This window comes from Somniosus microcephalus, unplaced genomic scaffold (assembly GCF_052327205.1).
Source record: "Somniosus microcephalus isolate GS21.2 unplaced genomic scaffold, FLI_Smic_1.0 unresolved_chr4, whole genome shotgun sequence".
Lineage (NCBI taxonomy): Eukaryota > Metazoa > Chordata > Chondrichthyes > Squaliformes > Somniosidae > Somniosus > Somniosus microcephalus.
This window is the reverse complement of record NW_028225182.1, coordinates 29,484,684-29,511,918: the sequence shown is the minus strand read 5'-3', so window position 1 is coordinate 29,511,918 and position 27,235 is coordinate 29,484,684. Positions and strand designations below refer to the sequence as shown.

The following is a 27,235-nucleotide window of genomic DNA, read 5'->3' as shown; positions in this document are numbered from 1 at the left end:
ACTTGAAATCGATTTCCTCCTGTGTTTTTCTCTGGATGTTGTCTCTCTCGGTGCTGGGCGAACAATTCATTGATGCATTTGTCCTGAACTGAAGCCTTTTGCCCATCTCGCGGGGTCAGAGCCGCTCTGTCTGTCTATTACCTGCCTGTGACCCTTATCGGCAACATGCCGCCTGTTCAACTTTCAACAGCAAACCCAGAAAGACAAAAGAACAGTCTCTCAGCCCCGGTGGCAAAGGATGTTAATCCAAATATATCCCCCGTGAGAGTCTGTGTGCATTGGCTTCCTTATAAAGTTTGTACTGGAAATGTGCGGGAAAAGCGTAAAATTATGAAAACATCCTGATGGCCCGTACGGGGATCGAACCCGCGACCTTGGCGTTATTAGCACCACGCTCTCACCAACTGAGCTAACCGGCCACAATGCTCCCGTTGGCCAGGCTCGAACCTAGGCTGGGAAATTGTCTTTCAGGCTCACACTGGGTGACCGAGTTACTGCACAAACATTGAACACACCACATCGCTTAAACATTGTTAACTGTTCGTATATACAACTGGGCAGAGTGTAAATCCAAAGTAACAGAAAGACTGGTCTAACAAACCTCATTCTAAAATTTTTTGTCGCACCACAGCCCCTCCCACAAACACTGTCCCGGTATAAAAGCAGACGGCGGGACCCCGACTGAATTCGAACCTGCAGCGGACGGTTGGAGCCGGATCCAGCATGTCCGACGTGGTTTCACTCCCATTCGTTTGGGAAACGCGTCATCAGGAGCGTAAAATTTCTCTTGATTCGTACCTTTTGCAGTGAAGGAGACAGAAAGTAACTAAAACCTGCCGAAACCCGGGATCGAACCAGGGACCTTTAGATTTTCAGTCTAACGCTCTCCCAACTGAGCTATTTCGGCTTCACGTCAAACGCCGTATTCTGTCGTTCTTTTGGAGGATTTTCTATCCCCGGGTGGAATTGCCCCTCTCGCTCATTCCTCACTTCGGGCAATGTGACCCGACCAGATCTCGGAGCTCAGGTTCTGTTAATGTAAAGCTGCAGTGTTGATAAAGATACAAAGCTGACACAGCACGGGGGACCTCACCGTGTTGGACACAGCGTGAAATGCAATGACATGTTCAAATAAAGTTACAGAGCACAACACATGTGTAAAATTCCCTGTTCTTTTCTCCACACTGATGGGTTGCGAAGGGAGAGACGGGCCGAAGTCTCACTGAGCCGCACTGATCACGAGCCAAATCAAGTTCAATCTTCAGCTGCAGGTATGGTGCTGAGCCCCACACAGAAGTGAAAATGCCCGTGGTTCCTCGCACAGTGGGCTACTGAGCAATACAGGAAGGGCTAATGATCATCTTAATGCTCAAGTTATCAGGGGCCACGGACTCTCTGATTCCAGGCTTGCACACGTTGGTAAGTTTCAAAATTTGCATTTTTCACACTGGCAATGAAAATAATCGATAGCCGTGCCTGTGATAAGCTAAGTTTGTTCGGGAGATGCAGTGGGCAAGGAGATATACGGAAGACTGATAAAAACCGTGACTGCCCTGACACTGTGAGCTGCAGTTAAATGTTGGCAACATTTAAAGTCAGCCAGTCTAAATTTGACAGAAATCAAGTCCTGCTGACTTTGAAACAGCACGCATTTTACAGAAATCAAGAATGTGCATTTTGTATCGCTGTATGAAGAGTGATGTTGAGCAGCGGTGTGGAAAGTTGAATCAGGGGCGGAGCATTGTTCCGTAAGGGTGCATTGCATGGTGGCAATTCAAACAGCCCCAAAACGCACTGTTCCCTGACCGGGAATCGAACCCGGGCCGCGGCGGTGAGAGCGCCGAATCCTAACCACTAGACCACCAGGGAAGCTGCAGCCAGCCTCCTGGCAGCAAGCACATCAACGCAGCTTTTCATGCTTGCTCCTTTGCAATTCAGATCCTTTCGCGCCAGGCAAACTGTTCGGACAAAATTATATTTTTTACATGAGAACACAACAGACGTGTTCGCGAAAGCACGGCACCAAGTGCGGGTAGGCATCCACTTGAAATCGATTTCCTCCTGTGTTTTTCTCTGGATGTTGTCTCTCTCGGTGCTGGGCGAACAATTCATTGATGCATTTGTCCTGAACTGAAGCCTTTTGCCCATCTCGCGGGGTCAGAGCCGCTCTGTCTGTCTATTACCTGCCTGTGACCCTTATCGGCAACATGCCGCCTGTTCAACTTTCAACAGCAAACCCAGAAAGACAAAAGAACAGAAAGATGTGTCTCTCAGCCCCGGTGGCAAAGGATGTTAATCCAAATATATCCCCCGTGAGAGTCTGTGTGCATTGGCTTCCTCATAAAGTTTGTATTGGAAATGTGCGGGAAAAGCGTATAATTATGAAAACATCCTGATGGCCCGTACGGGGATCGAACCCGCGACCTTGGCGTTATTAGCACCACGCTCTCACCAACTGAGCTAACCGGCCACATATGCTCCCGTTGGCCAGGCTCGAACCTAGGCTGGGAAATTGTCTTTCAGGCTCACACTGGGTGACCGAGTTACGGCACAAACATTGAACACACCACATCGCTTAAACATTGTTAACTGTTCGTATATACAACTGGGCAGAGTGTAAATCCAAAGTAACAGAAAGACTGCTCTATGGTCTAACAAACCTCATTCTAAAAATTTTTGTCGCACCACAGCCCCTCCCACAAACACTGTCCCGGTATAAAAGCAGACGGCGGGACCCCGACTGAATTCGAACCTGCAGCGGACGGTTGGAGCCGGATCCAGCATGTCCGACGTGGTTTCACTCCCATTCGTTTGGGAAACGCGTCATCAGGAGCGTAAAATTTCTCTTGATTCGTACCTTTTGTAGTGAAGGAGACAGAAAGTAACTAAAACCTGCCTAAACCCGGGATCGAACCAGGGACCTTTAGATCTTCAGTCTAACGCTCTCCCAACTGAGCTATTTCGGCTTCACGTCAAACGCAGTATTCTGTCGTTCTTTTGGAGGATTTTCTATCCCCGGGTGGAATTGCCCCTCTCGCTCATTCCTCACTTCGGGCAATGTGACCCGACCAGATCTCGGAGCTCAGGTTGTGTTAATGTAAAGCTGCAGTGTTGATAAAGATACAAAGCTGACACAGCACGGGGGACCTGACCGTGTTGGACACAGCGTGAAATGCAATGACATGTTCAAATAAAGTTACAGAGCACAACACATGTGTAAAATTCCCTGTTCTTTTCTCCACACTGACGGGTTGCGAAGGGAGAGACGGGCCGAAGTCTCACTGAGCCGCACTGATCACGAGCCAAATCAAGTTCAATCTTCAGCTGCAGGTATGGTGCTGAGCCCCACACAGAAGTGAAAATGCCCGTGGTTCTTAGTTCCTCGCACAGTGGGCTACTGAGCAATACAGGAAGGGCTAATGATCATCTTAATGCTCAAGTTATCAGGGGCCACGGACTCTCTGATTCCCGGCTTGCACACGTTGGTAAGTTTCAAAATTTGCATTTTTCACACTGGCAATGAAAATAATCGATAGCCGTGCCTGTGATAAGCTAAGTTTGTTCGGGAGATGCAGTGGGATAGGAGATATACGGAAGACTGATAAAAACCGTGACTGCCCTGACACTGTGAGCTGCAGTTAAATGTTGGCAACATTTAAAGTCAGCCAGTCTAAATTTGACAGAAATCAAGTCCTGCTGACTTTGAAACAGCACGCATTTTACAGAAATCAAGAATGTGCATTTTGTATCGCTGTATGAAGAGTGATGTTGAGCAGCGGTGTGGAAAGTTGAATCAGGGGCAGAGCATTGTTCCGTAAGGGTGCATTGCATGGTGGCAATTCAAACAGCCCCAAAACGCACTGTTCCCTGACCGGGAATCGAACCCGGGCCGCGGCGGTGAGAGCGCCGAATCCTAACCACTAGACCACCAGGGAAGCTGCAGCCAGCCTCCTGGCAGCAAGCACATCAACGCAGCTTTTCATGCTTGCTCCTTTGCAATTCAGATCCTTTCGCGCCAGGCAAACTGTTCGGACAAAATTATATTTTTTACATGAGAACACAACAGATGTGTTCGCGAAAGCACGGCACCAAGTGCGGGTAGGCATCCACTTGAAATCGATTTCCTCCTGTGTTTTTCTCTGGATGTTGTCTCTCTCGGTGCTGGGCGAACAATTCATTGATGCATTTGTCCTGAACTGAAGCCTTTTGCCCATCTCGCGGGGTCAGAGCCGCTCTGTCTGTCTATTACCTGCCTGTGACCCTTATCGGCAACATGCCGCCTGTTCAACTTTCAACAGCAAACCCAGAAAGACAAAAGAACAGAAAGATGTGTCTCTCAGCCCCGGTGGCAAAGGATGTTAATCCAAATATATCCCCCGTGAGAGTCTGTGTGCATTGGCTTCCTTATAAAGTTTGTACTGGAAATGTGCGGGAAAAGCGTAAAATTATGAAAACATCCTGATGGCCCGTACGGGGATCGAACCCGCGACCTTGGCGTTATTAGCACCACGCTCTCACCAACTGAGCTAACCGGCCACAATGCTCCCGTTGGCCAGGCTCGAACCTAGGCTGGGAAATTGTCTTTCAGGCTCACACTGGGTGACCGAGTTACTGCACAAACATTGAACACACCACATCGCTTAAACATTGTTAACTGTTCGTATATGCAACTGGGCAGAGTGTAAATCCAAAGTAACAGAAAGACTGCTCTATGGTCTAACAAACCTCATTCTAAAATTTTTTGTCGCACCACAGCCCCTCCCACAAACACTGTCCCGGTATAAAAGCAGACGGCGGGACCCCGACTGAATTCGAACCTGCAGCGGACGGTTGGAGCCGGATCCAGCATGTCCGACGTGGTGTCACTCCCATTCGTTTGGGAAACGCGTCATCAGGAGCGTAAAATTTCTCTTGATTCGTACCTTTTGCAGTGAAGGAGACAGAAAGTAACTAAAACCTGGCGAAACCCGGGATCGAACCAGGGACCTTTAGATCTTCAGTCTAACGCTCTCCCAACTGAGCTATTTCGGCTTCACGTCAAACGCCGTATTCTGTCGTTCTTTTGGAGGATTTTCTATCCCCGGGTGGAATTGCCCCTCTCGCTCATTCCTCACTTCGGGCAATGTGACCCGACCAGATCTCGGAGCTCAGGTTCTGTTAATGTAAAGCTGCAGTGTTGATAAAGATACAAAGCTGACACAGCACGGGGGACCTCACCGTGTTGGACACAGCGTGAAATGCAATGACATGTTCAAATAAAGTTACAGAGCACAACACATGTGTAAAATTCCCTGTTCTTTTCTCCACACTGATGGGTTGCGAAGGGAGAGACGGGCCGAAGTCTCACTGAGCCGCACTGATCACGAGCCAAATCAAGTTCAATCTTCAGCTGCAGGTATGGTGCTGAGCCCCACACAGAAGTGAAAATGCCCGTGGTTCTTAGTTCCTCGCACAGTGGGCTACTGAGCAATACAGGAAGGGCTAATGATCATCTTAATGCTCAAGTTATCAGGGGCCACGGACTCTCTGATTCCAGGCTTGCACACGTTGGTAAGTTTCAAAATTTGCATTTTTCACACTGGCAATGAAAATAATCGATAGCCGTGCCTGTGATAAGCTAAGTTTGTTCGGGAGATGCAGTGGGCAAGGAGATATACGGAAGACTGATAAAAACCGTGACTGCCCTGACACTGTGAGCTGCAGTTAAATGTTGGCAACATTTAAAGTCAGCCAGTCTAAATTTGACAGAAATCAAGTCCTGCTGACTTTGAAACAGCACGCATTTTACAAAAATCAAGAATGTGCATTTTGTATCGCTGTATGAAGAGTGATGTTGAGCAGCGGTGTGGAAAGTTGAATCAGGGGCGGAGCATTGTTCCGTAAGGGTGCATTGCATGGTGGCAATTCAAACAGCCCCAAAACGCACTGTTCCCTGACCGGGAATCGAACCCGGACCGCGGCGGTGAGAGCGCCGAATCCTAACCACTAGACCACCAGGGAAGCTGCAGCCAGCCTCCTGGCAGCAAGCACATCAACGCAGCTTTTCATGCTTGCTCCTTTGCAATTCAGATCCTTTCGCGCCAGGCAAACTGTTCGGACAAAATTATATTTTTTACATGAGAACACAACAGACGTGTTCGCGAAAGCACGGCACCAAGTGCGGGTAGGCATCCACTTGAAATCGATTTCCTCCTGTGTTTTTCTCTGGATGTTGTCTCTCTCGGTGCTGGGCGAACAATTCATTGATGCATTTGTCCTGAACTGAAGCCTTTTACCCATCTCGCGGGGTCAGAGCCGCTCTGTCTGTGTATTACCTGCCTGTGACACTTATCGGCAACATGCCGCCTGTTCAACTTTCAACAGCAAACCCAGAAAGATGTGTCTCTCAGCCCCGGTGGCAAAGGATGTTAATCCAAATATATCCCCCGTGAGAGTCTGTGTGCATTGGCTTCCTTATAAAGTTTGTATTGGAAATGTGCGGGAAAAGCGTAAAATTATGAAAACATCCTGATGGCCCGTACGGGGATCGAACCCGCGACCTTGGCGTTATTAGCACCACGCTCTCACCAACTGAGATAACTGGCCACAATGCTCCCGTTGGCCAGGCTCGAACCTAGGCTGGAAAATTGTCTTTCAGGCTCACACTGGGTGACCGAGTTACTGCACAAACATTGAACACACCACATCGCTTAAACATTGTTAACTGTTCGTATATACAACTGGGCAGAGTGTAAATCCAAAGTAACAGAAAGACTGGTCTAACAAACCTCATTCTAAAAATTTTTGTCGCACCACAGCCCCTCCCACAAACACTGTCCCGGTATAAAAGCAGACGGCGGGACCCCGACTGAATTCGAACCTGCAGCGGACGGTTGGAGCCGGATCCAGCATGTCCGACGTGGTGTCACTCCCATTCGTTTGGGAAACGCGTCATCAGGAGCGTAAAATTTCTCTTGATTCGTACCTTTTGTAGTGAAGGAGACAGAAAGTAACTAAAACCTGCCGAAACCCGGGATCGAACCAGGGACCTTTAGATCTTCAGTCTAACGCTCTCCCAACTGAGCTATTTCGGCTTCACGTCAAACGCAGTATTCTGTCGTTCTTTTGGAGGATTTTCTATCCCCGGGTGGAATTGCCCCTCTCGCTCATTCCTCACTTTGGGCAATGTGACCCGACCAGATCTCGGAGCTCAGGTTCTGTTAATGTAAAGCTGCAGTGTTGATAAAGATACAAAGCTGACACAGCACGGGGGACCTCACCGTGTTGGACACAGCGTGAAATGCAATGACATGTTCAAATAAAGTTACAGAGCACAACACATGTGTAAAATTCCCTGTTCTTTTCTCCACACTGACGGGTTGCGAAGGGAGAGACGGGCCGAAGTCTCACTGAGCCGCACTGATCACGAGCCAAATCAAGTTCAATCTTCAGGTATGGTGCTGAGCCCCACACAGAAGTGAAAATGCCCGTGGTTCTTAGTTCCTCGCACAGTGGGCTACTGAGCAATACAGGAAGGGCTAATGATCATCTTAATGCTCAAGTTATCAGGGGCCACGGACTCTCTGATTCCAGGCTTGCACACGTTGGTAAGTTTCCAAATTTGCATTTTTCACACTGGCAATGAAAATAATCGATAGCCGTGCCTGTGATAAGCTAAGTTTGTTCGGGAGATGCAGTGGGCAAGGAGATATACGGAAGACTGATAAAAACCGTGACTGCCCTGACACTGTGAGCTGCAGTTAAATGTTGGCAACATTTAAAGTCAGCCAGTCTAAATTTGACAGAAATCAAGTCCTGCTGACTTTGAAACAGCACGCATTTTACAGAAATCAAGAATGTGCATTTTGTATCGCTGTATGAAGAGTGATGTTGAGCAGCGGTGTGGAAAGTTGAATCAGGGGCGGAGCATTGTTCCGTAAGGGTGCATTGCATGGTGGCAATTCAAACAGCCCCAAAACGCACTGTTCCCTGACCGGGAATCGAACCCGGGCCGCGGCGGTGAGAGCGCCGAATCCTAACCACTAGACCACCAGGGAAGCTGCAGCCAGCCTCCTGGCAGCAAGCACATCAACGCAGCTTTTCATGCTTGCTCCTTTGCAATTCAGATCCTTTCGCGCCAGGCAAACTGTTCGGACAAAATTATATTTTTTACATGAGAACACAACAGACGTGTTCGCGAAAGCACGGCACCAAGTGCGGGTAGGCATCCACTTGAAATCGATTTCCTCCTGTGTTTTTCTCTGGATGTTGTCTCTCTCGGTGCTGGGCGAACAATTCATTGATGCATTTGTCCTGAACTGAAGCCTTTTGCCCATCTCGCGGGGTCAGAGCCGCTCTGTCTGTCTATTACCTGCCTGTGACCCTTATCGGCAACATGCCGCCTGTTCAACTTTCAACAGCAAACCCAGAAAGACAAAAGAACAGAAAGATGTGTCTCTCAGCCCCGGTGGCAAAGGATGTTAATCCAAATATATCCCCCGTGAGAGTCTGTGTGCATTGGCTTCCTTATAACGTTTGTATTGGAAATGTGCGGGAAAAGCGTATAATTATGAAAACATCCTGATGGCCCGTACGGGGATCGAACCCGCGACCCTTGGCGTTATTAGCACCACGCTCTCACCAACTGAGCTAACCGGCCACATATGCTCCCGTTGGCCAGGCTCGAACCTAGGCTGGGAAATTGTCTTTCAGGCTCACACTGGGTGACCGAGTTACTGCACAAACATTGAACACACCACATCGCTTAAACATTGTTAACTGTTCGTATATACAACTGGGCAGAGTGTAAATCCAAAGTAACAGAAAGACTGGTCTAACAAACCTCATTCTAAAAATTTTTGTCGCACCACAGCCCCTCCCACAAACACTGTCCCGGTATAAAAGCAGACGGCGGGACCCCGACTGAATTCGAACCTGCAGCGGACGGTTGGAGCCGGATCCAGCATGTCCGACGTGGTGTCACTCCCATTCGTTTGGGAAACGCGTCATCAGGAGCGTAAAATTTCTCTTGATTCGTACCTTTTGTAGTGAAGGAGACAGAAAGTAACTAAAACCTGCCGAAACCCGGGATCGAACCACGGACCTTTAGATCTTCAGTCTAACGCTCTCCCAACTGAGCTATTTCGGCTTCACGTCAAACGCAGTATTCTGTCGTTCTTTTGGAGGATTTTCTATCCCCGGGTGGAATTGCCCCTCTCGCTCATTCCTCACTTCGGGCAATGTGACCCGACCAGATCTCGGAGCTCAGGTTCTGTTAATGTAAAGCTGCAGTGTTGATAAAGATACAAAGCTGACACAGCACGGGGGACCTCACCGTGTTGGACACAGCGTGAAATGCAATGACATGTTCAAATAAAGTTACAGAGCACAACACATGTGTAAAATTCCCTGTTCTTTTCTCCACACTGACGGGTTGCGAAGGGAGAGACGGGCCGAAGTCTCACTGAGCCGCACTGATCACGAGCCAAATCAAGTTCAATCTTCAGGTATGGTGCTGAGCCCCACACAGAAGTGAAAATGCCCGTGGTTCTTAGTTCCTCGCACAGTGGGCTACTGAGCAATACAGGAAGGGCTAATGATCATCTTAATGCTCAAGTTATCAGGGGCCACGGACTCTCTGATTCCAGGCTTGCACACGTTGGTAAGTTTCAAAATTTGCATTTTTCACACTGGCAATGAAAATAATCGATAGCCGTGCCTGTGATAAGCTAAGTTTGTTCGGGAGATGCAGTGGGCAAGGAGATATACGGAAGACTGATAAAAACCGTGACTGCCCTGACACTGTGAGCTGCAGTTAAATGTTGGCAACATTTAAAGTCAGCCAGTCTAAATTTGACAGAAATCAAGTCCTGCTGACTTTGAAACAGCACGCATTTTACAGAAATCAAGAATGTGCATTTTGTATCGCTGTATGAAGAGTGATGTTGAGCAGCGGTGTGGAAAGTTGAATCAGGGGCGGAGCATTGTTCCGTAAGGGTGCATTGCATGGTGGCAATTCAAACAGCCCCAAAACGCACTGTTCCCTGACCGGGAATCGAACCCGGGCCGCGGCGGTGAGAGCGCCGAATCCTAACCACTAGACCACCAGGGAAGCTGCAGCCAGCCTCCTGGCAGCAAGCACATCAACGCAGCTTTTCATGCTTGCTCCTTTGCAATTCAGATCCTTTCGCGCCAGGCAAACTGTTCGGACAAAATTATATTTTTTACATGAGAACACAACAGACGTGTTCGCGAAAGCACGGCACCAAGTGCGGGTAGGCATCCACTTGAAATCGATTTCCTCCTGTGTTTTTCTCTGGATGTTGTCTCTCTCGGTGCTGGGCGAACAATTCATTGATGCATTTGTCCTGAACTGAAGCCTTTTGCCCATCTCGCGGGGTCAGAGCCGCTCTGTCTGTCTATTACCTGCCTGTGACCCTTATCGGCAACATGCCGCCTGTTCAACTTTCAACAGCAAACCCAGAAAGACAAAAGAACAGAAAGATGTGTCTCTCAGCCCCGGTGGCAAAGGATGTTAATCCAAATATATCCCCCGTGAGAGTCTGTGTGCATTGGCTTCCTTATAAAGTTTGTATTGGAAATGTGCGGGAAAAGCGTATAATTATGAAAACATCCTGATGGCCCGTACGGGGATCGAACCCGCGACCTTGGCGTTATTAGCACCACGCTCTCACCAACTGAGCTAACCGGCCACATATGCTCCCGTTGGCCAGGCTCGAACCTAGGCTGGGAAATTGTCTTTCAGGCTCACACTGGGTGACCGAGTTACGGCACAAACATTGAACACACCACATCGCTTAAACATTGTTAACTGTTCGTATATACAACTGGGCAGAGTGTAAATCCAAAGTAACAGAAAGACTGCTCTATGGTCTAACAAACCTCATTCTAAAAATTTTTGTCGCACCACAGCCCCTCCCACAAACACTGTCCCGGTATAAAAGCAGACGGCGGGACCCCGACTGAATTCGAACCTGCAGCGGACGGTTGGAGCCGGATCCAGCATGTCCGACGTGGTTTCACTCCCATTCGTTTGGGAAACGCGTCATCAGGAGCGTAAAATTTCTCTTGATTCGTACCTTTTGTAGTGAAGGAGACAGAAAGTAACTAAAACCTGCCGAAACCCGGGATCGAACCAGGGACCTTTAGATCTTCAGTCTAACGCTCTCCCAACTGAGCTATTTCGGCTTCACGTCAAACGCAGTATTCTGTCGTTCTTTTGGAGGATTTTCTATCCCCGGGTGGAATTGCCCCTCTCGCTCATTCCTCACTTCGGGCAATGTGACCCGACCAGATCTCGGAGCTCAGGTTGTGTTAATGTAAAGCTGCAGTGTTGATAAAGATACAAAGCTGACACAGCACGGGGGACCTCACCGTGTTGGACACAGCGTGAAATGCAATGACATGTTCAAATAAAGTTACAGAGCACAACACATGTGTAAAATTCCCTGTTCTTTTCTCCACACTGACGGGTTGCGAAGGGAGAGACGGGCCGAAGTCTCACTGAGCCGCACTGATCACGAGCCAAATCAAGTTCAATCTTCAGGTATGGTGCTGAGCCCCACACAGAAGTGAAAATGCCCGTGGTTCTTAGTTCCTCGCACAGTGGGCTACTGAGCAATACAGGAAGGGCTAATGATCATCTTAATGCTCAAGTTATCAGGGGCCACGGACTCTCTGATTCCCGGCTTGCACACGTTGGTAAGTTTCAAAATTTGCATTTTTCACACTGGCAATGAAAATAATCGATAGCCGTGCCTGTGATAAGCTAAGTTTGTTCGGGAGATGCAGTGGGCAAGGAGATATACGGAAGACTGATAAAAACCGTGACTGCCCTGACACTGTGAGCTGCAGTTAAATGTTGGCAACATTTAAAGTCAGCCAGTCTAAATTTAACAGAAATCAAGTCCTGCTGACTTTGAAACAGCACGCATTTTACAGAAATCAAAAATGTGCATTTTGTATCGCTGTATGAAGAGTGATGTTGAGCAGCGGTGTGGAAAGTTGAATCAGGGGCAGAGCATTGTTCCGTAAGGGTGCATTGCATGGTGGCAATTCAAACAGCCCCAAAACGCACTGTTCCCTGACCGGGAATCGAACCCGGGCCGCGGCGGTGAGAGCGCCGAATCCTAACCACTAGACCACCAGGGAAGCTGCAGCCAGCCTCCTGGCAGCAAGCACATCAACGCAGCTTTTCATGCTTGCTCCTTTGCAATTCAGATCCTTTCGCGCCAGGCAAACTGTTCGGACAAAATTATATTTTTTACATGAGAACACAACAGATGTGTTCGCGAAAGCACGGCACCAAGTGCGGGTAGGCATCCACTTGAAATCGATTTCCTCCTGTGTTTTTCTCTGGATGTTGTCTCTCTCGGTGCTGGGCGAACAATTCATTGATGCATTTGTCCTGAACTGAAGCCTTTTGCCCATCTCGCGGGGTCAGAGCCGCTCTGTCTGTCTATTACCTGCCTGTGACCCTTATCGGCAACATGCCGCCTGTTCAACTTTCAACAGCAAACCCAGAAAGACAAAAGAACAGAAAGATGTGTCTCTCAGCCCCGGTGGCAAAGGATGTTAATCCAAATATATCCCCCGTGAGAGTCTGTGTGCATTGGCTTCCTTATAAAGTTTGTACTGGAAATGTGCGGGAAAAGCGTAAAATTATGAAAACATCCTGATGGCCCGTACGGGGATCGAACCCGCGACCTTGGCGTTATTAGCACCACGCTCTCACCAACTGAGCTAACCGGCCACAATGCTCCCGTTGGCCAGGCTCGAACCTAGGCTGGGAAATTGTCTTTCAGGCTCACACTGGGTGACCGAGTTACTGCACAAACATTGAACACACCACATCGCTTAAACATTGTTAACTGTTCGTATATACAACTGGGCAGAGTGTAAATCCAAAGTAACAGAAAGACTGCTCTATGGTCTAACAAACCTCATTCTAAAATTTTTTGTCGCACCACAGCCCCTCCCACAAACACTGTCCCGGTATAAAAGCAGACGGCGGGACCCCGACTGAATTCGAACCTGCAGCGGACGGTTGGAGCCGGATCCAGCATGTCCGACGTGGTTTCACTCCCATTCGTTTGGGAAACGCGTCATCAGGAGCGTAAAATTTCTCTTGATTCGTACCTTTTGCAGTGAAGGAGACAGAAAGTAACTAAAACCTGCCGAAACCCGGGATCGAACCAGGAACCTTTAGATTTTCAGTCTAACGCTCTCCCAACTGAGCTATTTCGGCTTCACGTCAAACGCCGTATTCTGTCGTTCTTTTGGAGGATTTTCTATCCCCGGGTGGAATTGCCCCTCTCGCTCATTCCTCACTTCGGGCAATGTGACCCGACCAGATCTCGGAGCTCAGGTTCTGTTAATGTAAAGCTGCAGTGTTGATAAAGATACAAAGCTGACACAGCACGGGGGACCTCACCGTGTTGGACACAGCGTGAAATGCAATGACATGTTCAAATAAAGTTACAGAGCACAACACATGTGTAAAATTCCCTGTTCTTTTCTCCACACTGATGGGTTGCGAAGGGAGAGACGGGCCGAAGTCTCACTGAGCCGCACTGATCACGAGCCAAATCAAGTTCAATCTTCAGCTGCAGGTATGGTGCTGAGCCCCACACAGAAGTGAAAATGCCCGTGGTTCCTCGCACAGTGGGCTACTGAGCAATACAGGAAGGGCTAATGATCATCTTAATGCTCAAGTTATCAGGGGCCACGGACTCTCTGATTCCAGGCTTGCACACGTTGGTAAGTTTCAAAATTTGCATTTTTCACACTGGCAATGAAAATAATCGATAGCCGTGCCTGTGATAAGCTAAGTTTGTTCGGGAGATGCAGTGGGCAAGGAGATATACGGAAGACTGATAAAAACCGTGACTGCCCTGACACTGTGAGCTGCAGTTAAATGTTGGCAACATTTAAAGTCAGCCAGTCTAAATTTGACAGAAATCAAGTCCTGCTGACTTTGAAACAGCACGCATTTTACAGAAATCAAGAATGTGCATTTTGTATCGCTGTATGAAGAGTGATGTTGAGCAGCGGTGTGGAAAGTTGAATCAGGGGCGGAGCATTGTTCCGTAAGGGTGCATTGCATGGTGGCAATTCAAACAGCCCCAAAACGCACTGTTCCCTGACCGGGAATCGAACCCGGGCCGCGGCGGTGAGAGCGCCGAATCCTAACCACTAGACCACCAGGGAAGCTGCAGCCAGCCTCCTGGCAGCAAGCACATCAACGCAGCTTTTCATGCTTGCTCCTTTGCAATTCAGATCCTTTCGCGCCAGGCAAACTGTTCGGACAAAATTATATTTTTTACATGAGAACACAACAGACGTGTTCGCGAAAGCACGGCACCAAGTGCGGGTAGGCATCCACTTGAAATCGATTTCCTCCTGTGTTTTTCTCTGGATGTTGTCTCTCTCGGTGCTGGGCGAACAATTCATTGATGCATTTGTCCTGAACTGAAGCCTTTTGCCCATCTCGCGGGGTCAGAGCCGCTCTGTCTGTCTATTACCTGCCTGTGACCCTTATCGGCAACATGCCGCCTGTTCAACTTTCAACAGCAAACCCAGAAAGACAAAAGAACAGAAAGATGTGTCTCTCAGCCCCGGTGGCAAAGGATGTTAATCCAAATATATCCCCCGTGAGAGTCTGTGTGCATTGGCTTCCTTATAAAGTTTGTATTGGAAATGTGCGGGAAAAGCGTATAATTATGAAAACATCCTGATGGCCCGTACGGGGATCGAACCCGCGACCTTGGCGTTATTAGCACCACGCTCTCACCAACTGAGCTAACCGGCCACATATGCTCCCGTTGGCCAGGCTCGAACCTAGGCTGGGAAATTGTCTTTCAGGCTCACACTGGGTGACCGAGTTACGGCACAAACATTGAACACACCACATCGCTTAAACATTGTTAACTGTTCGTATATACAACTGGGCAGAGTGTAAATCCAAAGTAACAGAAAGACTGCTCTATGGTCTAACAAACCTCATTCTAAAAATTTTTGTCGCACCACAGCCCCTCCCACAAACACTGTCCCGGTATAAAAGCAGACGGCGGGACCCCGACTGAATTCGAACCTGCAGCGGACGGTTGGAGCCGGATCCAGCATGTCCGACGTGGTTTCACTCCCATTCGTTTGGGAAACGCGTCATCAGGAGCGTAAAATTTCTCTTGATTCGCACCTTTTGTAGTGAAGGAGACAGAAAGTAACTAAAACCTGCCGAAACCCGGGATCGAACCAGGGACCTTTAGATCTTCAGTCTAACGCTCTCCCAACTGAGCTATTTCGGCTTCACGTCAAACGCAGTATTCTGTCGTTCTTTTGGAGGATTTTCTATCCCCGGGTGGAATTGCCCCTCTCGCTCATTCCTCACTTCGGGCAATGTGACCCGACCAGATCTCGGAGCTCAGGTTGTGTTAATGTAAAGCTGCAGTGTTGATAAAGATACAAAGCTGACACAGCACGGGGGACCTCACCGTGTTGGACACAGCGTGAAATGCAATGACATGTTCAAATAAAGTTACAGAGCACAACACATGTGTAAAATTCCCTGTTCTTTTCTCCACACTGACGGGTTGCGAAGGGAGAGACGGGCCGAAGTCTCACTGAGCCGCACTGATCACGAGCCAAATCAAGTTCAATCTTCAGGTATGGTGCTGAGCCCCACACAGAAGTGAAAATGCCCGTGGTTCTTAGTTCCTCGCACAGTGGGCTACTGAGCAATACAGGAAGGGCTAATGATCATCTTAATGCTCAAGTTATCAGGGGCCACGGACTCTCTGATTCCCGGCTTGCACACGTTGGTAAGTTTCAAAATTTGCATTTTTCACACTGGCAATGAAAATAATCGATAGCCGTGCCTGTGATAAGCTAAGTTTGTTCGGGAGATGCAGTGGGCAAGGAGATATACGGAAGACTGATAAAAACCGTGACTGCCCTGACACTGTGAGCTGCAGTTAAATGTTGGCAACATTTAAAGTCAGCCAGTCTAAATTTGACAGAAATCAAGTCCTGCTGACTTTGAAACAGCACGCATTTTACAGAAATCAAAAATGTGCATTTTGTATCGCTGTATGAAGAGTGATGTTGAGCAGCGGTGTGGAAAGTTGAATCAGGGGCAGAGCATTGTTCCGTAAGGGTGCATTGCATGGTGGCAATTCAAACAGCCCCAAAACGCACTGTTCCCTGACCGGGAATCGAACCCGGGCCGCGGCGGTGAGAGCGCCGAATCCTAACCACTAGACCACCAGGGAAGCTGCAGCCAGCCTCCTGGCAGCAAGCACATCAACGCAGCTTTTCATGCTTGCTCCTTTGCAATTCAGATCCTTTCGCGCCAGGCAAACTGTTCGGACAAAATTATATTTTTTACATGAGAACACAACAGATGTGTTCGCGAAAGCACGGCACCAAGTGCGGGTAGGCATCCACTTGAAATCGATTTCCTCCTGTGTTTTTCTCTGGATGTTGTCTCTCTCGGTGCTGGGCGAACAATTCATTGATGCATTTGTCCTGAACTGAAGCCTTTTGCCCATCTCGCGGGGTCAGAGCCGCTCTGTCTGTCTATTACCTGCCTGTGACCCTTATCGGCAACATGCCGCCTGTTCAACTTTCAACAGCAAACCCAGAAAGACAAAAGAACAGAAAGATGTGTCTCTCAGCCCCGGTGGCAAAGGATGTTAATCCAAATATATCCCCCGTGAGCGTCTGTGTGCATTGGCTTCCTTATAAAGTTTGTACTGGAAATGTGCGGGAAAAGCGTAAAATTATGAAAACATCCTGATGGCCCGTACGGGGATCGAACCCGCGACCTTGGCGTTATTAGCACCACGCTCTCACCAACTGAGCTAACCGGCCACAATGCTCCCGTTGGCCAGGCTCGAACCTAGGCTGGGAAATTGTCTTTCAGGCTCACACTGGGTGACCGAGTTACTGCACAAACATTGAACACACCACATCGCTTAAACATTGTTAACTGTTCGTATATACAACTGGGCAGAGTGTAAATCCAAAGTAACAGAAAGACTGCTCTATGGTCTAACAAACCTCATTCTAAAATTTTTTGTCGCACCACAGCCCCTCCCACAAACACTGTCCCGGTATAAAAGCAGACGGCGGGACCCCGACTGAATTCGAACCTGCAGCGGACGGTTGGAGCCGGATCCAGCATGTCCGACGTGGTTTCACTCCCATTCGTTTGGGAAACGCGTCATCAGGAGCGTAAAATTTCGCTTGATTCGTACCTTTTGTAGTGAAGGAGACAGAAAGTAACTAAAACCTGCCGAAACCCGAGATCGAACCAGGGACCTTTAGATCTTCAGTCTAACGCTCTCCCAACTGAGCTATTTCGGCTTCACGTCAAACGCCGTATTCTGTCGTTCTTTTGGAGGATTTTCTATCCCCGGGTGGAATTGCCCCTCTCGCTCATTCCTCACTTCGGGCAATGTGACCCGACCAGATCTCGGAGCTCAGGTTGTGTTAATGTAAAGCTGCAGTGTTGATAAAGATACAAAGCTGACACAGCACGGGGGACCTCACCGTGTTGGACACAGCGTGAAATGCAATGACATGTTCAAATAAAGTTACAGAGCACAACACATGTGTAAAATTCCCTGTTCTTTTCTCCACACTGACGGGTTGCGAAGGGAGAGACGGGCCGAAGTCTCACTGAGCCGCACTGATCACGAGCCAAATCAAGTTCAATCTTCAGCTGCAGGTATGGTGCTGAGCCCCACACAGAAGTGAAAATGCCCGTGGTTCTTAGTTCCTCGCACAGTGGGCTACTGAGCAATACAGGAAGGGCTAATGATCATCTTAATGCTCAAGTTATCAGGGGCCACGGACTCTCTGATTCCCGGCTTGCACACGTTGGTAAGTTTCAAAATTTGCATTTTTAACTCTGGCAATGAAAATAATCGATAGCCGTGCCTGTGATAAGCTAAGTTTGTTCGGGAGATGCAGTGGGCAAGAAGATATACGGAAGACTGATAAAAACCGTGACTGCCCTGACACTGTGAGCTGCAGTTAAATGTTGGCAACATTTAAAGTCAGCCAGTCTAAATTTGACAGAAATCAAGTCCTGCTGACTTTGAAACAGCACGCATTTTACAGAAATCAAGAATGTGCATTTAGTATCGCTGTATGAAGAGTGATGTTGAGCAGCGGTGTGGAAAGTTGAATCAGGGGCGGAGCATTGTTCCGTAAGGGTGCATTGCATGGTGGCAATTCAAACAGCCCCAAAACGCACTGTTTCCTGAACCGGGAATCGAACCCGGGCCGCGGCGGTGAGAGCGCCGAATCCTAACCACTAGACCACCAGGGAAGCTGCAGCCAGCCTCCTGGCAGCAAGCACATCAACGCAGCTTTTCATGCTTGCTCCTTTGCAATTCAGATCCTTTCGCGCCAGGCAAACTGTTCGGACAAAATTATATTTTTTACATGAGAACACAACAGACGTGTTCGCGAAAGCACGGCACCAAGTGCGGGTAGGCATCCACTTGAAATCGATTTCCTCCTGTGTTTTTCTCTGGATGTTGTCTCTCTCGGTGCTGGGCGAACAATTCATTGATGCATTTGTCCTGAACTGAAGCCTTTTGCCCATCTCGCGGGGTCAGAGCCGCTCTGTCTGTCTATTACCTGCCTGTGACCCTTATCGGCAACATGCCGCCTGTTCAACTTTCAACAGCAAACCCAGAAAGACAAAAGAACAGTCTCTCAGCCCCGGTGGCAAAGGATGTTAATCCAAATATATCCCCCGTGAGAGTCTGTGTGCATTGGCTTCCTTATAAAGTTTGTACTGGAAATGTGCGGGAAAAGCGTAAAATTATGAAAACATCCTGATGGCCCGTACGGGGATCGAACCCGCGACCTTGGCGCTATTAGCACCACGCTCTCACCAACTGAGCTAACCGGCCACAATGCTCCCGTTGGCCAGGCTCGAACCTAGGCTGGGAAATTGTCTCTCAGGCTCACACTGGGTGACCGAGTTACTGCACAAACATTGAACACACCACATCGCTTAAACATTGTTAACTGTTCGTATATACAACTGGGCAGAGTGTAAATCCAAAGTAACAGAAAGACTGCTCTATGGTCTAACAAACCTCATTCTAAAATTTTTTGTCGCACCACAGCCCCTCCCACAAACACTGTCCCGGTATAAAAGCAGACGGCGGGACCCCGACTGAATTCGAACCTGCAGCGGACGGTTGGAGCCGGATCCAGCATGTCCGACGTGGTTTCACTCCCATTCGTTTGGGAAACGCGTCATCAGGAGCGTAAAATTTCTCTTGATTCGTACCTTTTGTAGTGAAGGAGACAGAAAGTAACTAAAACCTGCCGAAACCCGGGATCGAACCAGGGACCTTTAGATCTTCAGTCTAACGCTCTCCCAACTGAGCTATTTCGGCTTCACGTCAAACGCAGTATTCTGTCGTTCTTTTGGAGGATTTTCTATCCCCGGGTGGAATTGCCCCTCTCGCTCATTCCTCACTTCGGGCAATGTGACCCGACCAGATCTCGGAGCTCAGGTTCTGTTAATGTAAAGCTGCAGTGTTGATAAAGATACAAAGCTGACACAGCACGGGGGACCTCACCGTGTTGGACACAGCGTGAAATGCAATGACATGTTCAAATAAAGTTACAGAGCACAACACATGTGTAAAATTCCCTGTTCTTTTCTCCACACTGACGGGTTGCGAAGGGAGAGACGGGCCGAAGTCTCACTGAGCCGCACTGATCACGAGCCAAATCAAGTTCAATCTTCAGCTGCAGGTATGGTGCTGAGCCCCACACAGAAGTGAAAATGCCCGTGGTTCTTAGTTCCTCGCACAGTGGGCTACTGAGCAATACAGGAAGGGCTAATGATCATCTTAATGCTCAAGTTATCAGGGGCCACGGACTCTCTGATTCCAGGCTTGCACACGTTGGTAAGTTTCAAAATTTGCATTTTTCACACTGGCAATGAAAATAATCGATAGCCGTGCCTGTGATAAGCTAAGTTTGTTCGGGAGATGCAGTGGGCAAGGAGATATACGGAAGACTGATAAAAACCGTGACTGCCCTGACACTGTGAGCTGCAGTTAAATGTTGGCAACATTTAAAGTCAGCCAGTCTAAATTTGACAGAAATCAAGTCCTGCTGACTTTGAAACAGCACGCATTTTACAGAAATCAAGAATGTGCATTTAGTATCGCTGTATGAAGAGTGATGTTGAGCAGCGGTGTGGAAAGTTGAATCAGGGGCGGAGCATTGTTCCGTAAGGGTGCATTGCATGGTGGCAATTCAAACAGCCCCAAAACGCACTGTTTCCTGAACCGGGAATCGAACCCGGGCCGCGGCGGTGAGAGCGCCGAATCCTAACCACTAGACCACCAGGGAAGCTGCAGCCAGCCTCCTGGCAGCAAGCACATCAACGCAGCTTTTCATGCTTGCTCCTTTGCAATTCAGATCCTTTCGCGCCAGGCAAACTGTTCGGACAAAATTATATTTTTTACATGAGAACACAACAGACGTGTTCGCGAAAGCACGGCACCAAGTGCGGGTAGGCATCCACTTGAAATCGATTTCCTCCTGTGTTTTTCTCTGGATGTTGTCTCTCTCGGTGCTGGGCGAACAATTCATTGATGCATTTGTCCTGAACTGAAGCCTTTTGCCCATCTCGCGGGGTCAGAGCCGCTCTGTCTGTCTATTACCTGCCTGTGACCGTTATCGGCAACATGCCGCCTGTTCAACTTTCAACAGCAAACCCAGAAAGACAAAAGAACAGTCTCTCAGCCCCGGTGGCAAAGGATGTTAATCCAAATATATCCCCCGTGAGAGTCTGTGTGCATTGGCTTCCTTATAAAGTTTGTACTGGAAATGTGCGGGAAAAGCGTAAAATTATGAAAACATCCTGATGGCCCGTACGGGGATCGAACCCGCGACCTTGGCGCTATTAGCACCACGCTCTCACCAACTGAGCTAACCGGCCACAATGCTCCCGTTGGCCAGGCTCGAACCTAGGCTGGGAAATTGTCTCTCAGGCTCACACTGGGTGACCGAGTTACTGCACAAACATTGAACACACCACATCGCTTAAACATTGTTAACTGTTCGTATATACAACTGGGCAGAGTGTAAATCCAAAGTAACAGAAAGACTGCTCTATGGTCTAACAAACCTCATTCTAAAATTTTTTGTCGCACCACAGCCCCTCCCACAAACACTGTCCCGGTATAAAAGCAGACGGCGGGACCCCGACTGAATTCGAACCTGCAGCGGACGGTTGGAGCCGGATCCAGCATGTCCGACGTGGTTTCACTCCCATTCGTTTGGGAAACGCGTCATCAGGAGCGTAAAATTTCTCTTGATTCGTACCTTTTGTAGTGAAGGAGACAGAAAGTAACTAAAACCTGCCGAAACCCGGGATCGAACCAGGGACCTTTAGATCTTCAGTCTAACGCTCTCCCAACTGAGCTATTTCGGCTTCACGTCAAACGCAGTATTCTGTCGTTCTTTTGGAGGATTTTCTATCCCCGGGTGGAATTGCCCCTCTCGCTCATTCCTCACTTCGGGCAATGTGACCCGACCAGATCTCGGAGCTCAGGTTCTGTTAATGTAAAGCTGCAGTGTTGATAAAGATACAAAGCTGACACAGCACGGGGGACCTCACCGTGTTGGACACAGCGTGAAATGCAATGACATGTTCAAATAAAGTTACAGAGCACAACACATGTGTAAAATTCCCTGTTCTTTTCTCCACACTGACGGGTTGCGAAGGGAGAGACGGGCCGAAGTCTCACTGAGCCGCACTGATCACGAGCCAAATCAAGTTCAATCTTCAGCTGCAGGTATGGTGCTGAGCCCCACACAGAAGTGAAAATGCCCGTGGTTCTTAGTTCCTCGCACAGTGGGCTACTGAGCAATACAGGAAGGGCTAATGATCATCTTAATGCTCAAGTTATCAGGGGCCACGGACTCTCTGATTCCAGGCTTGCACACGTTGGTAAGTTTCAAAATTTGCATTTTTCACACTGGCAATGAAAATAATCGATAGCCGTGCCTGTGATAAGCTAAGTTTGTTCGGGAGATGCAGTGGGCAAGGAGATATACGGAAGACTGATAAAAACCGTGACTGCCCTGACACTGTGAGCTGCAGTTAAATGTTGGCAACATTTAAAGTCAGCCAGTCTAAATTTGACAGAAATCAAGTCCTGCTGACTTTGAAACAGCACGCATTTTACAGAAATCAAGAATGTGCATTTAGTATCGCTGTATGAAGAGTGATGTTGAGCAGCGGTGTGGAAAGTTGAATCAGGGGCGGAGCATTGTTCCGTAAGGGTGCATTGCATGGTGGCAATTCAAACAGCCCCAAAACGCACTGTTCCCTGACCGGGAATCGAACCCGGGCCGCGGCGGTGAGAGCGCCGAATCCTAACCACTAGACCACCAGGGAAGCTGCAGCCAGCCTCCTGGCAGCAAGCACATCAACGCAGCTTTTCATGCTTGCTCCTTTGCAATTCAGATCCTTTCGCGCCAGGCAAACTGTTCGGACAAAATTATATTTTTTACATGAGAACACAACAGACGTGTTCGCGAAAGCACGGCACCAAGTGCGGGTAGGCATCCACTTGAAATCGATTTCCTCCTGTGTTTTTCTCTGGATGTTGTCTCTCTCGGTGCTGGGCGAACAATTCATTGATGCATTTGTCCTGAACTGAAGCCTTTTACCCATCTCGCGGGGTCAGAGCCGCTCTGTCTGTGTATTACCTGCCTGTGACACTTATCGGCAACATGCCGCCTGTTCAACTTTCAACAGCAAACCCAGAAAGACAAAAGAACAGAAAGATGTGTCTCTCAGCCCCGGTGGCAAAGGATGTTAATCCAAATATATCCCCCGTGAGAGTCTGTGTGCATTGGCTTCCTTATAAAGTTTGTATTGGAAATGTGCGGGAAAAGCGTAAAATTATGAAAACATCCTGATGGCCCGTACGGGGATCGAACCCGCGACCTTGGCGTTATTAGCACCACGCTCTCACCAACTGAGCTAACCGGCCACAATGCTCCCGTTGGCCAGGCTCGAACCTAGGCTGGAAAATTGTCTTTCAGGCTCACACTGGGTGACCGAGTTACTGCACAAACATTGAACACACCACATCGCTGAAACATTGTTAACTGTTCGTATATACAACTGGGCAGAGTGTAAATCCAAAGTAACAGAAAGACTGGTCTAACAAACCTCATTCTAAAAATTTTTGTCGCACCACAGCCCCTCCCACAAACACTGTCCCGGTATAAAAGCAGACGGCGGGACCCCGACTGAATTCGAACCTGCAGCGGACGGTTGGAGCCGGATCCAGCATGTCCGACGTGGTGTCACTCCCATTCGTTTGGGAAACGCGTCATCAGGAGCGTAAAATTTCTCTTGATTCGTACCTTTTGTAGTGAAGGAGACAGAAAGTAACTAAAACCTGCCGAAACCCGGGATCGAACCAGGGACCTTTAGATCTTCAGTCTAACGCTCTCCCAACTGAGCTATTTCGGCTTCACGTCAAACGCAGTATTCTGTCGTTCTTTTGGAGGATTTTCTATCCCCGGGTGGAATTGCCCCTCTCGCTCATTCCTCACTTCGGGCAATGTGACCCGACCAGATCTCGGAGCTCAGGTTCTGTTAATGTAAAGCTGCAGTGTTGATAAAGATACAAAGCTGACACAGCACGGGGGACCTCACCGTGTTGGACACAGCGTGAAATGCAATGACATGTTCAAATAAAGTTACAGAGCACAACACATGTGTAAAATTCCCTGTTCTTTTCTCCACACTGATGGGTTGCGAAGGGAGAGACGGGCCGAAGTCTCACTGAGCCGCACTGATCACGAGCCAAATCAAGTTCAATCTTCAGCTGCAGGTATGGTGCTGAGCCCCACACAGAAGTGAAAATGCCCGTGGTTCTTAGTTCCTCGCACAGTGGGCTACTGAGCAATACAGGAAGGGCTAATGATCATCTTAATGCTCAAGTTATCAGGGGCCACGGACTCTCTGATTCCAGGCTTGCACACGTTGGTAAGTTTCAAAATTTGCATTTTTCACACTGGCAATGAAAATAATCGATAGCCGTGCCTGTGATAAGCTAAGTTTGTTCGGGAGATGCAGTGGGCAAGGAGATATACGGAAGACTGATAAAAACCGTGACTGCCCTGACACTGTGAGCTGCAGTTAAATGTTGGCAACATTTAAAGTCAGCCAGTCTAAATTTGACAGAAATCAAGTCCTGCTGACTTTGAAACAGCACGCATTTTACAGAAATCAAGAATGTGCATTTTGTATCGCTGTATGAAGAGTGATGTTGAGCAGCGGTGTGGAAAGTTGAATCAGGGGCGGAGCATTGTTCCGTAAGGGTGCATTGCATGGTGGCAATTCAAACAGTCCCAAAACGCACTGTTCCCTGACCGGGAATCGAACCCGGGCCGCGGCGGTGAGAGCGCCGAATCCTAACCACTAGACCACCAGGGAAGCTGCAGCCAGCCTCCTGGCAGCAAGCACATCAACGCAGCTTTTCATGCTTGCTCCTTTGCAATTCAGATCCTTTCGCGCCAGGCAAACTGTTCGGACAAAATTATATTTTTTACATGAGAACACAACAGACGTGTTCGCGAAAGCACGGCACCAAGTGCGGGTAGGCATCCACTTGAAATCGATTTCCTCCTGTGTTTTTCTCTGGATGTTGTCTCTCTCGGTGCTGGGCGAACAATTCATTGATGCATTTGTCCTGAACTGAAGCCTTTTACCCATCTCGCGGGGTCAGAGCCGCTCTGTCTGTGTATTACCTGCCTGTGACACTTATCGGCAACATGCCGCCTGTTCAACTTTCAACAGCAAACCCAGAAAGACAAAAGAACAGAAAGATGTGTCTCTCAGCCCCGGTGGCAAAGGATGTTAATCCAAATATATCCCCCGTGAGAGTCTGTGTGCATTGGCTTCCTTATAAAGTTTGTATTGGAAATGTGCGGGAAAAGCGTAAAATTATGAAAACATCCTGATGGCCCGTACGGGGATCGAACCCGCGACCTTGGCGTTATTAGCACCACGCTCTCACCAACTGAGCTAACCGGCCACAATGCTCCCGTTGGCCAGGCTCGAACCTAGGCTGGAAAATTGTCTTTCAGGCTCACACTGGGTGACCGAGTTACTGCACAAACATTGAACACACCACATCGCTGAAACATTGTTAACTGTTCGTATATACAACTGGGCAGAGTGTAAATCCAAAGTAACAGAAAGACTGGTCTAACAAACCTCATTCTAAAAATTTTTGTCGCACCACAGCCCCTCCCACAAACACTGTCCCGGTATAAAAGCAGACGGCGGGACCCCGACTGAATTCGAACCTGCAGCGGACGGTTGGAGCCGGATCCAGCATGTCCGACGTGGTGTCACTCCCATTCGTTTGGGAAACGCGTCATCAGGAGCGTAAAATTTCTCTTGATTCGTACCTTTTGTAGTGAAGGAGACAGAAAGTAACTAAAACCTGCCGAAACCCGGGATCGAACCAGGGACCTTTAGATCTTCAGTCTAACGCTCTCCCAACTGAGCTATTTCGGCTTCACGTCAAACGCAGTATTCTGTCGTTCTTTTGGAGGATTTTCTATCCCCGGGTGGAATTGCCCCTCTCGCTCATTCCTCACTTCGGGCAATGTGACCCGACCAGATCTCGGAGCTCAGGTTCTGTTAATGTAAAGCTGCAGTGTTGATAAAGATACAAAGCTGACACAGCACGGGGGACCTCACCGTGTTGGACACAGCGTGAAATGCAATGACATGTTCAAATAAAGTTACAGAGCACAACACATGTGTAAAATTCCCTGTTCTTTTCTCCACACTGATGGGTTGCGAAGGGAGAGACGGGCCGAAGTCTCACTGAGCCGCACTGATCACGAGCCAAATCAAGTTCAATCTTCAGCTGCAGGTATGGTGCTGAGCCCCACACAGAAGTGAAAATGCCCGTGGTTCTTAGTTCCTCGCACAGTGGGCTACTGAGCAATACAGGAAGGGCTAATGATCATCTTAATGCTCAAGTTATCAGGGGCCACGGACTCTCTGATTCCAGGCTTGCACACGTTGGTAAGTTTCAAAATTTGCATTTTTCACACTGGCAATGAAAATAATCGATAGCCGTGCCTGTGATAAGCTAAGTTTGTTCGGGAGATGCAGTGGGCAAGGAGATATACGGAAGACTGATAAAAACCGTGACTGCCCTGACACTGTGAGCTGCAGTTAAATGTTGGCAACATTTAAAGTCAGCCAGTCTAAATTTGACAGAAATCAAGTCCTGCTGACTTTGAAACAGCACGCATTTTACAGAAATCAAGAATGTGCATTTTGTATCGCTGTATGAAGAGTGATGTTGAGCAGCGGTGTGGAAAGTTGAATCAGGGGCGGAGCATTGTTCCGTAAGGGTGCATTGCATGGTGGCAATTCAAACAGCCCCAAAACGCACTGTTCCCTGACCGGGAATCGAACCCGGGCCGCGGCGGTGAGAGCGCCGAATCCTAACCACTAGACCACCAGGGAAGCTGCAGCCAGCCTCCTGGCAGCAAGCACATCAACGCAGCTTTTCATGCTTGCTCCTTTGCAATTCAGATCCTTTCGCGCCAGGCAAACTGTTCGGACAAAATTATATTTTTTACATGAGAACACAACAGACGTGTTCGCGAAAGCACGGCACCAAGTGCGGGTAGGCATCCACTTGAAATCGATTTCCTCCTGTGTTTTTCTCTGGATGTTGTCTCTCTCGGTGCTGGGCGAACAATTCATTGATGCATTTGTCCTGAACTGAAGCCTTTTGCCCATCTCGCGGGGTCAGAGCCGCTCTGTCTGTCTATTACCTGCCTGTGACCCTTATCGGCAACATGCCGCCTGTTCAACTTTCAACAGCAAACCCAGAAAGACAAAAGAACAGTCTCTCAGCCCCGGTGGCAAAGGATGTTAATCCAAATATATCCCCCGTGAGAGTCTGTGTGCATTGGCTTCCTTATAAAGTTTGTACTGGAAATGTGCGGGAAAAGCGTAAAATTATGAAAACATCCTGATGGCCCGTACGGGGATCGAACCCGCGACCTTGGCGCTATTAGCACCACGCTCTCACCAACTGAGCTAACCGGCCACAATGCTCCCGTTGGCCAGGCTCGAACCTAGGCTGGGAAATTGTCTCTCAGGCTCACACTGGGTGACCGAGTTACTGCA

The 27,235-nt window shown here is 48.6% G+C and overlaps 37 non-coding genes across 37 annotated transcripts; all 37 read right to left on the bottom strand.

Moving 5' to 3' along the window:
- Positions 1-345: 345 nt before the first annotated feature.
- Positions 346-419, bottom strand: trnai-aau (transfer RNA isoleucine (anticodon AAU)). Its single transcript has one exon. It is a non-coding gene; the product is annotated as a tRNA-Ile (tRNA).
- Positions 420-834: 415 nt separating this feature from the next.
- On the bottom strand, positions 835-907 carry trnaf-gaa (transfer RNA phenylalanine (anticodon GAA)). The gene has a single exon. It is a non-coding gene; the product is annotated as a tRNA-Phe (tRNA).
- Positions 908-1,797: 890 nt separating this feature from the next.
- On the bottom strand, positions 1,798-1,869 carry trnae-cuc (transfer RNA glutamic acid (anticodon CUC)). Its single transcript has one exon. It is a non-coding gene; the product is annotated as a tRNA-Glu (tRNA).
- A 527-nt stretch (positions 1,870-2,396) lies between these two features.
- Positions 2,397-2,470, bottom strand: trnai-aau (transfer RNA isoleucine (anticodon AAU)). The gene has a single exon. It is a non-coding gene; the product is annotated as a tRNA-Ile (tRNA).
- Positions 2,471-2,893: 423 nt separating this feature from the next.
- trnaf-gaa (transfer RNA phenylalanine (anticodon GAA)) lies at positions 2,894-2,966 on the bottom strand. The gene has a single exon. It is a non-coding gene; the product is annotated as a tRNA-Phe (tRNA).
- Positions 2,967-3,863: 897 nt separating this feature from the next.
- On the bottom strand, positions 3,864-3,935 carry trnae-cuc (transfer RNA glutamic acid (anticodon CUC)). The gene has a single exon. It is a non-coding gene; the product is annotated as a tRNA-Glu (tRNA).
- Positions 3,936-4,462: 527 nt separating this feature from the next.
- Positions 4,463-4,536, bottom strand: trnai-aau (transfer RNA isoleucine (anticodon AAU)). The gene has a single exon. It is a non-coding gene; the product is annotated as a tRNA-Ile (tRNA).
- A 422-nt stretch (positions 4,537-4,958) lies between these two features.
- Positions 4,959-5,031, bottom strand: trnaf-gaa (transfer RNA phenylalanine (anticodon GAA)). The gene has a single exon. It is a non-coding gene; the product is annotated as a tRNA-Phe (tRNA).
- An 897-nt stretch (positions 5,032-5,928) lies between these two features.
- trnae-cuc (transfer RNA glutamic acid (anticodon CUC)) lies at positions 5,929-6,000 on the bottom strand. The gene has a single exon. It is a non-coding gene; the product is annotated as a tRNA-Glu (tRNA).
- A 1,000-nt stretch (positions 6,001-7,000) lies between these two features.
- On the bottom strand, positions 7,001-7,073 carry trnaf-gaa (transfer RNA phenylalanine (anticodon GAA)). The gene has a single exon. It is a non-coding gene; the product is annotated as a tRNA-Phe (tRNA).
- An 891-nt stretch (positions 7,074-7,964) lies between these two features.
- On the bottom strand, positions 7,965-8,036 carry trnae-cuc (transfer RNA glutamic acid (anticodon CUC)). The gene has a single exon. It is a non-coding gene; the product is annotated as a tRNA-Glu (tRNA).
- Positions 8,037-8,563: 527 nt separating this feature from the next.
- On the bottom strand, positions 8,564-8,638 carry trnai-aau (transfer RNA isoleucine (anticodon AAU)). Its single transcript has one exon. It is a non-coding gene; the product is annotated as a tRNA-Ile (tRNA).
- Positions 8,639-9,054: 416 nt separating this feature from the next.
- trnaf-gaa (transfer RNA phenylalanine (anticodon GAA)) lies at positions 9,055-9,127 on the bottom strand. The gene has a single exon. It is a non-coding gene; the product is annotated as a tRNA-Phe (tRNA).
- Positions 9,128-10,018: 891 nt separating this feature from the next.
- trnae-cuc (transfer RNA glutamic acid (anticodon CUC)) lies at positions 10,019-10,090 on the bottom strand. The gene has a single exon. It is a non-coding gene; the product is annotated as a tRNA-Glu (tRNA).
- A 527-nt stretch (positions 10,091-10,617) lies between these two features.
- On the bottom strand, positions 10,618-10,691 carry trnai-aau (transfer RNA isoleucine (anticodon AAU)). The gene has a single exon. It is a non-coding gene; the product is annotated as a tRNA-Ile (tRNA).
- A 423-nt stretch (positions 10,692-11,114) lies between these two features.
- trnaf-gaa (transfer RNA phenylalanine (anticodon GAA)) lies at positions 11,115-11,187 on the bottom strand. Its single transcript has one exon. It is a non-coding gene; the product is annotated as a tRNA-Phe (tRNA).
- Positions 11,188-12,078: 891 nt separating this feature from the next.
- On the bottom strand, positions 12,079-12,150 carry trnae-cuc (transfer RNA glutamic acid (anticodon CUC)). The gene has a single exon. It is a non-coding gene; the product is annotated as a tRNA-Glu (tRNA).
- A 527-nt stretch (positions 12,151-12,677) lies between these two features.
- Positions 12,678-12,751, bottom strand: trnai-aau (transfer RNA isoleucine (anticodon AAU)). The gene has a single exon. It is a non-coding gene; the product is annotated as a tRNA-Ile (tRNA).
- A 422-nt stretch (positions 12,752-13,173) lies between these two features.
- Positions 13,174-13,246, bottom strand: trnaf-gaa (transfer RNA phenylalanine (anticodon GAA)). Its single transcript has one exon. It is a non-coding gene; the product is annotated as a tRNA-Phe (tRNA).
- An 890-nt stretch (positions 13,247-14,136) lies between these two features.
- Positions 14,137-14,208, bottom strand: trnae-cuc (transfer RNA glutamic acid (anticodon CUC)). Its single transcript has one exon. It is a non-coding gene; the product is annotated as a tRNA-Glu (tRNA).
- A 527-nt stretch (positions 14,209-14,735) lies between these two features.
- trnai-aau (transfer RNA isoleucine (anticodon AAU)) lies at positions 14,736-14,809 on the bottom strand. Its single transcript has one exon. It is a non-coding gene; the product is annotated as a tRNA-Ile (tRNA).
- Positions 14,810-15,232: 423 nt separating this feature from the next.
- On the bottom strand, positions 15,233-15,305 carry trnaf-gaa (transfer RNA phenylalanine (anticodon GAA)). The gene has a single exon. It is a non-coding gene; the product is annotated as a tRNA-Phe (tRNA).
- Positions 15,306-16,196: 891 nt separating this feature from the next.
- On the bottom strand, positions 16,197-16,268 carry trnae-cuc (transfer RNA glutamic acid (anticodon CUC)). Its single transcript has one exon. It is a non-coding gene; the product is annotated as a tRNA-Glu (tRNA).
- A 527-nt stretch (positions 16,269-16,795) lies between these two features.
- On the bottom strand, positions 16,796-16,869 carry trnai-aau (transfer RNA isoleucine (anticodon AAU)). Its single transcript has one exon. It is a non-coding gene; the product is annotated as a tRNA-Ile (tRNA).
- Positions 16,870-17,291: 422 nt separating this feature from the next.
- trnaf-gaa (transfer RNA phenylalanine (anticodon GAA)) lies at positions 17,292-17,364 on the bottom strand. The gene has a single exon. It is a non-coding gene; the product is annotated as a tRNA-Phe (tRNA).
- A 1,488-nt stretch (positions 17,365-18,852) lies between these two features.
- On the bottom strand, positions 18,853-18,926 carry trnai-aau (transfer RNA isoleucine (anticodon AAU)). Its single transcript has one exon. It is a non-coding gene; the product is annotated as a tRNA-Ile (tRNA).
- Positions 18,927-19,348: 422 nt separating this feature from the next.
- trnaf-gaa (transfer RNA phenylalanine (anticodon GAA)) lies at positions 19,349-19,421 on the bottom strand. The gene has a single exon. It is a non-coding gene; the product is annotated as a tRNA-Phe (tRNA).
- A 1,488-nt stretch (positions 19,422-20,909) lies between these two features.
- On the bottom strand, positions 20,910-20,983 carry trnai-aau (transfer RNA isoleucine (anticodon AAU)). The gene has a single exon. It is a non-coding gene; the product is annotated as a tRNA-Ile (tRNA).
- Positions 20,984-21,405: 422 nt separating this feature from the next.
- On the bottom strand, positions 21,406-21,478 carry trnaf-gaa (transfer RNA phenylalanine (anticodon GAA)). Its single transcript has one exon. It is a non-coding gene; the product is annotated as a tRNA-Phe (tRNA).
- Positions 21,479-22,375: 897 nt separating this feature from the next.
- On the bottom strand, positions 22,376-22,447 carry trnae-cuc (transfer RNA glutamic acid (anticodon CUC)). Its single transcript has one exon. It is a non-coding gene; the product is annotated as a tRNA-Glu (tRNA).
- Positions 22,448-22,974: 527 nt separating this feature from the next.
- Positions 22,975-23,048, bottom strand: trnai-aau (transfer RNA isoleucine (anticodon AAU)). The gene has a single exon. It is a non-coding gene; the product is annotated as a tRNA-Ile (tRNA).
- A 415-nt stretch (positions 23,049-23,463) lies between these two features.
- trnaf-gaa (transfer RNA phenylalanine (anticodon GAA)) lies at positions 23,464-23,536 on the bottom strand. Its single transcript has one exon. It is a non-coding gene; the product is annotated as a tRNA-Phe (tRNA).
- An 897-nt stretch (positions 23,537-24,433) lies between these two features.
- Positions 24,434-24,505, bottom strand: trnae-cuc (transfer RNA glutamic acid (anticodon CUC)). The gene has a single exon. It is a non-coding gene; the product is annotated as a tRNA-Glu (tRNA).
- Positions 24,506-25,032: 527 nt separating this feature from the next.
- Positions 25,033-25,106, bottom strand: trnai-aau (transfer RNA isoleucine (anticodon AAU)). The gene has a single exon. It is a non-coding gene; the product is annotated as a tRNA-Ile (tRNA).
- A 415-nt stretch (positions 25,107-25,521) lies between these two features.
- trnaf-gaa (transfer RNA phenylalanine (anticodon GAA)) lies at positions 25,522-25,594 on the bottom strand. Its single transcript has one exon. It is a non-coding gene; the product is annotated as a tRNA-Phe (tRNA).
- An 897-nt stretch (positions 25,595-26,491) lies between these two features.
- trnae-cuc (transfer RNA glutamic acid (anticodon CUC)) lies at positions 26,492-26,563 on the bottom strand. The gene has a single exon. It is a non-coding gene; the product is annotated as a tRNA-Glu (tRNA).
- A 518-nt stretch (positions 26,564-27,081) lies between these two features.
- On the bottom strand, positions 27,082-27,155 carry trnai-aau (transfer RNA isoleucine (anticodon AAU)). Its single transcript has one exon. It is a non-coding gene; the product is annotated as a tRNA-Ile (tRNA).
- Positions 27,156-27,235: the final 80 nt, after the last annotated feature.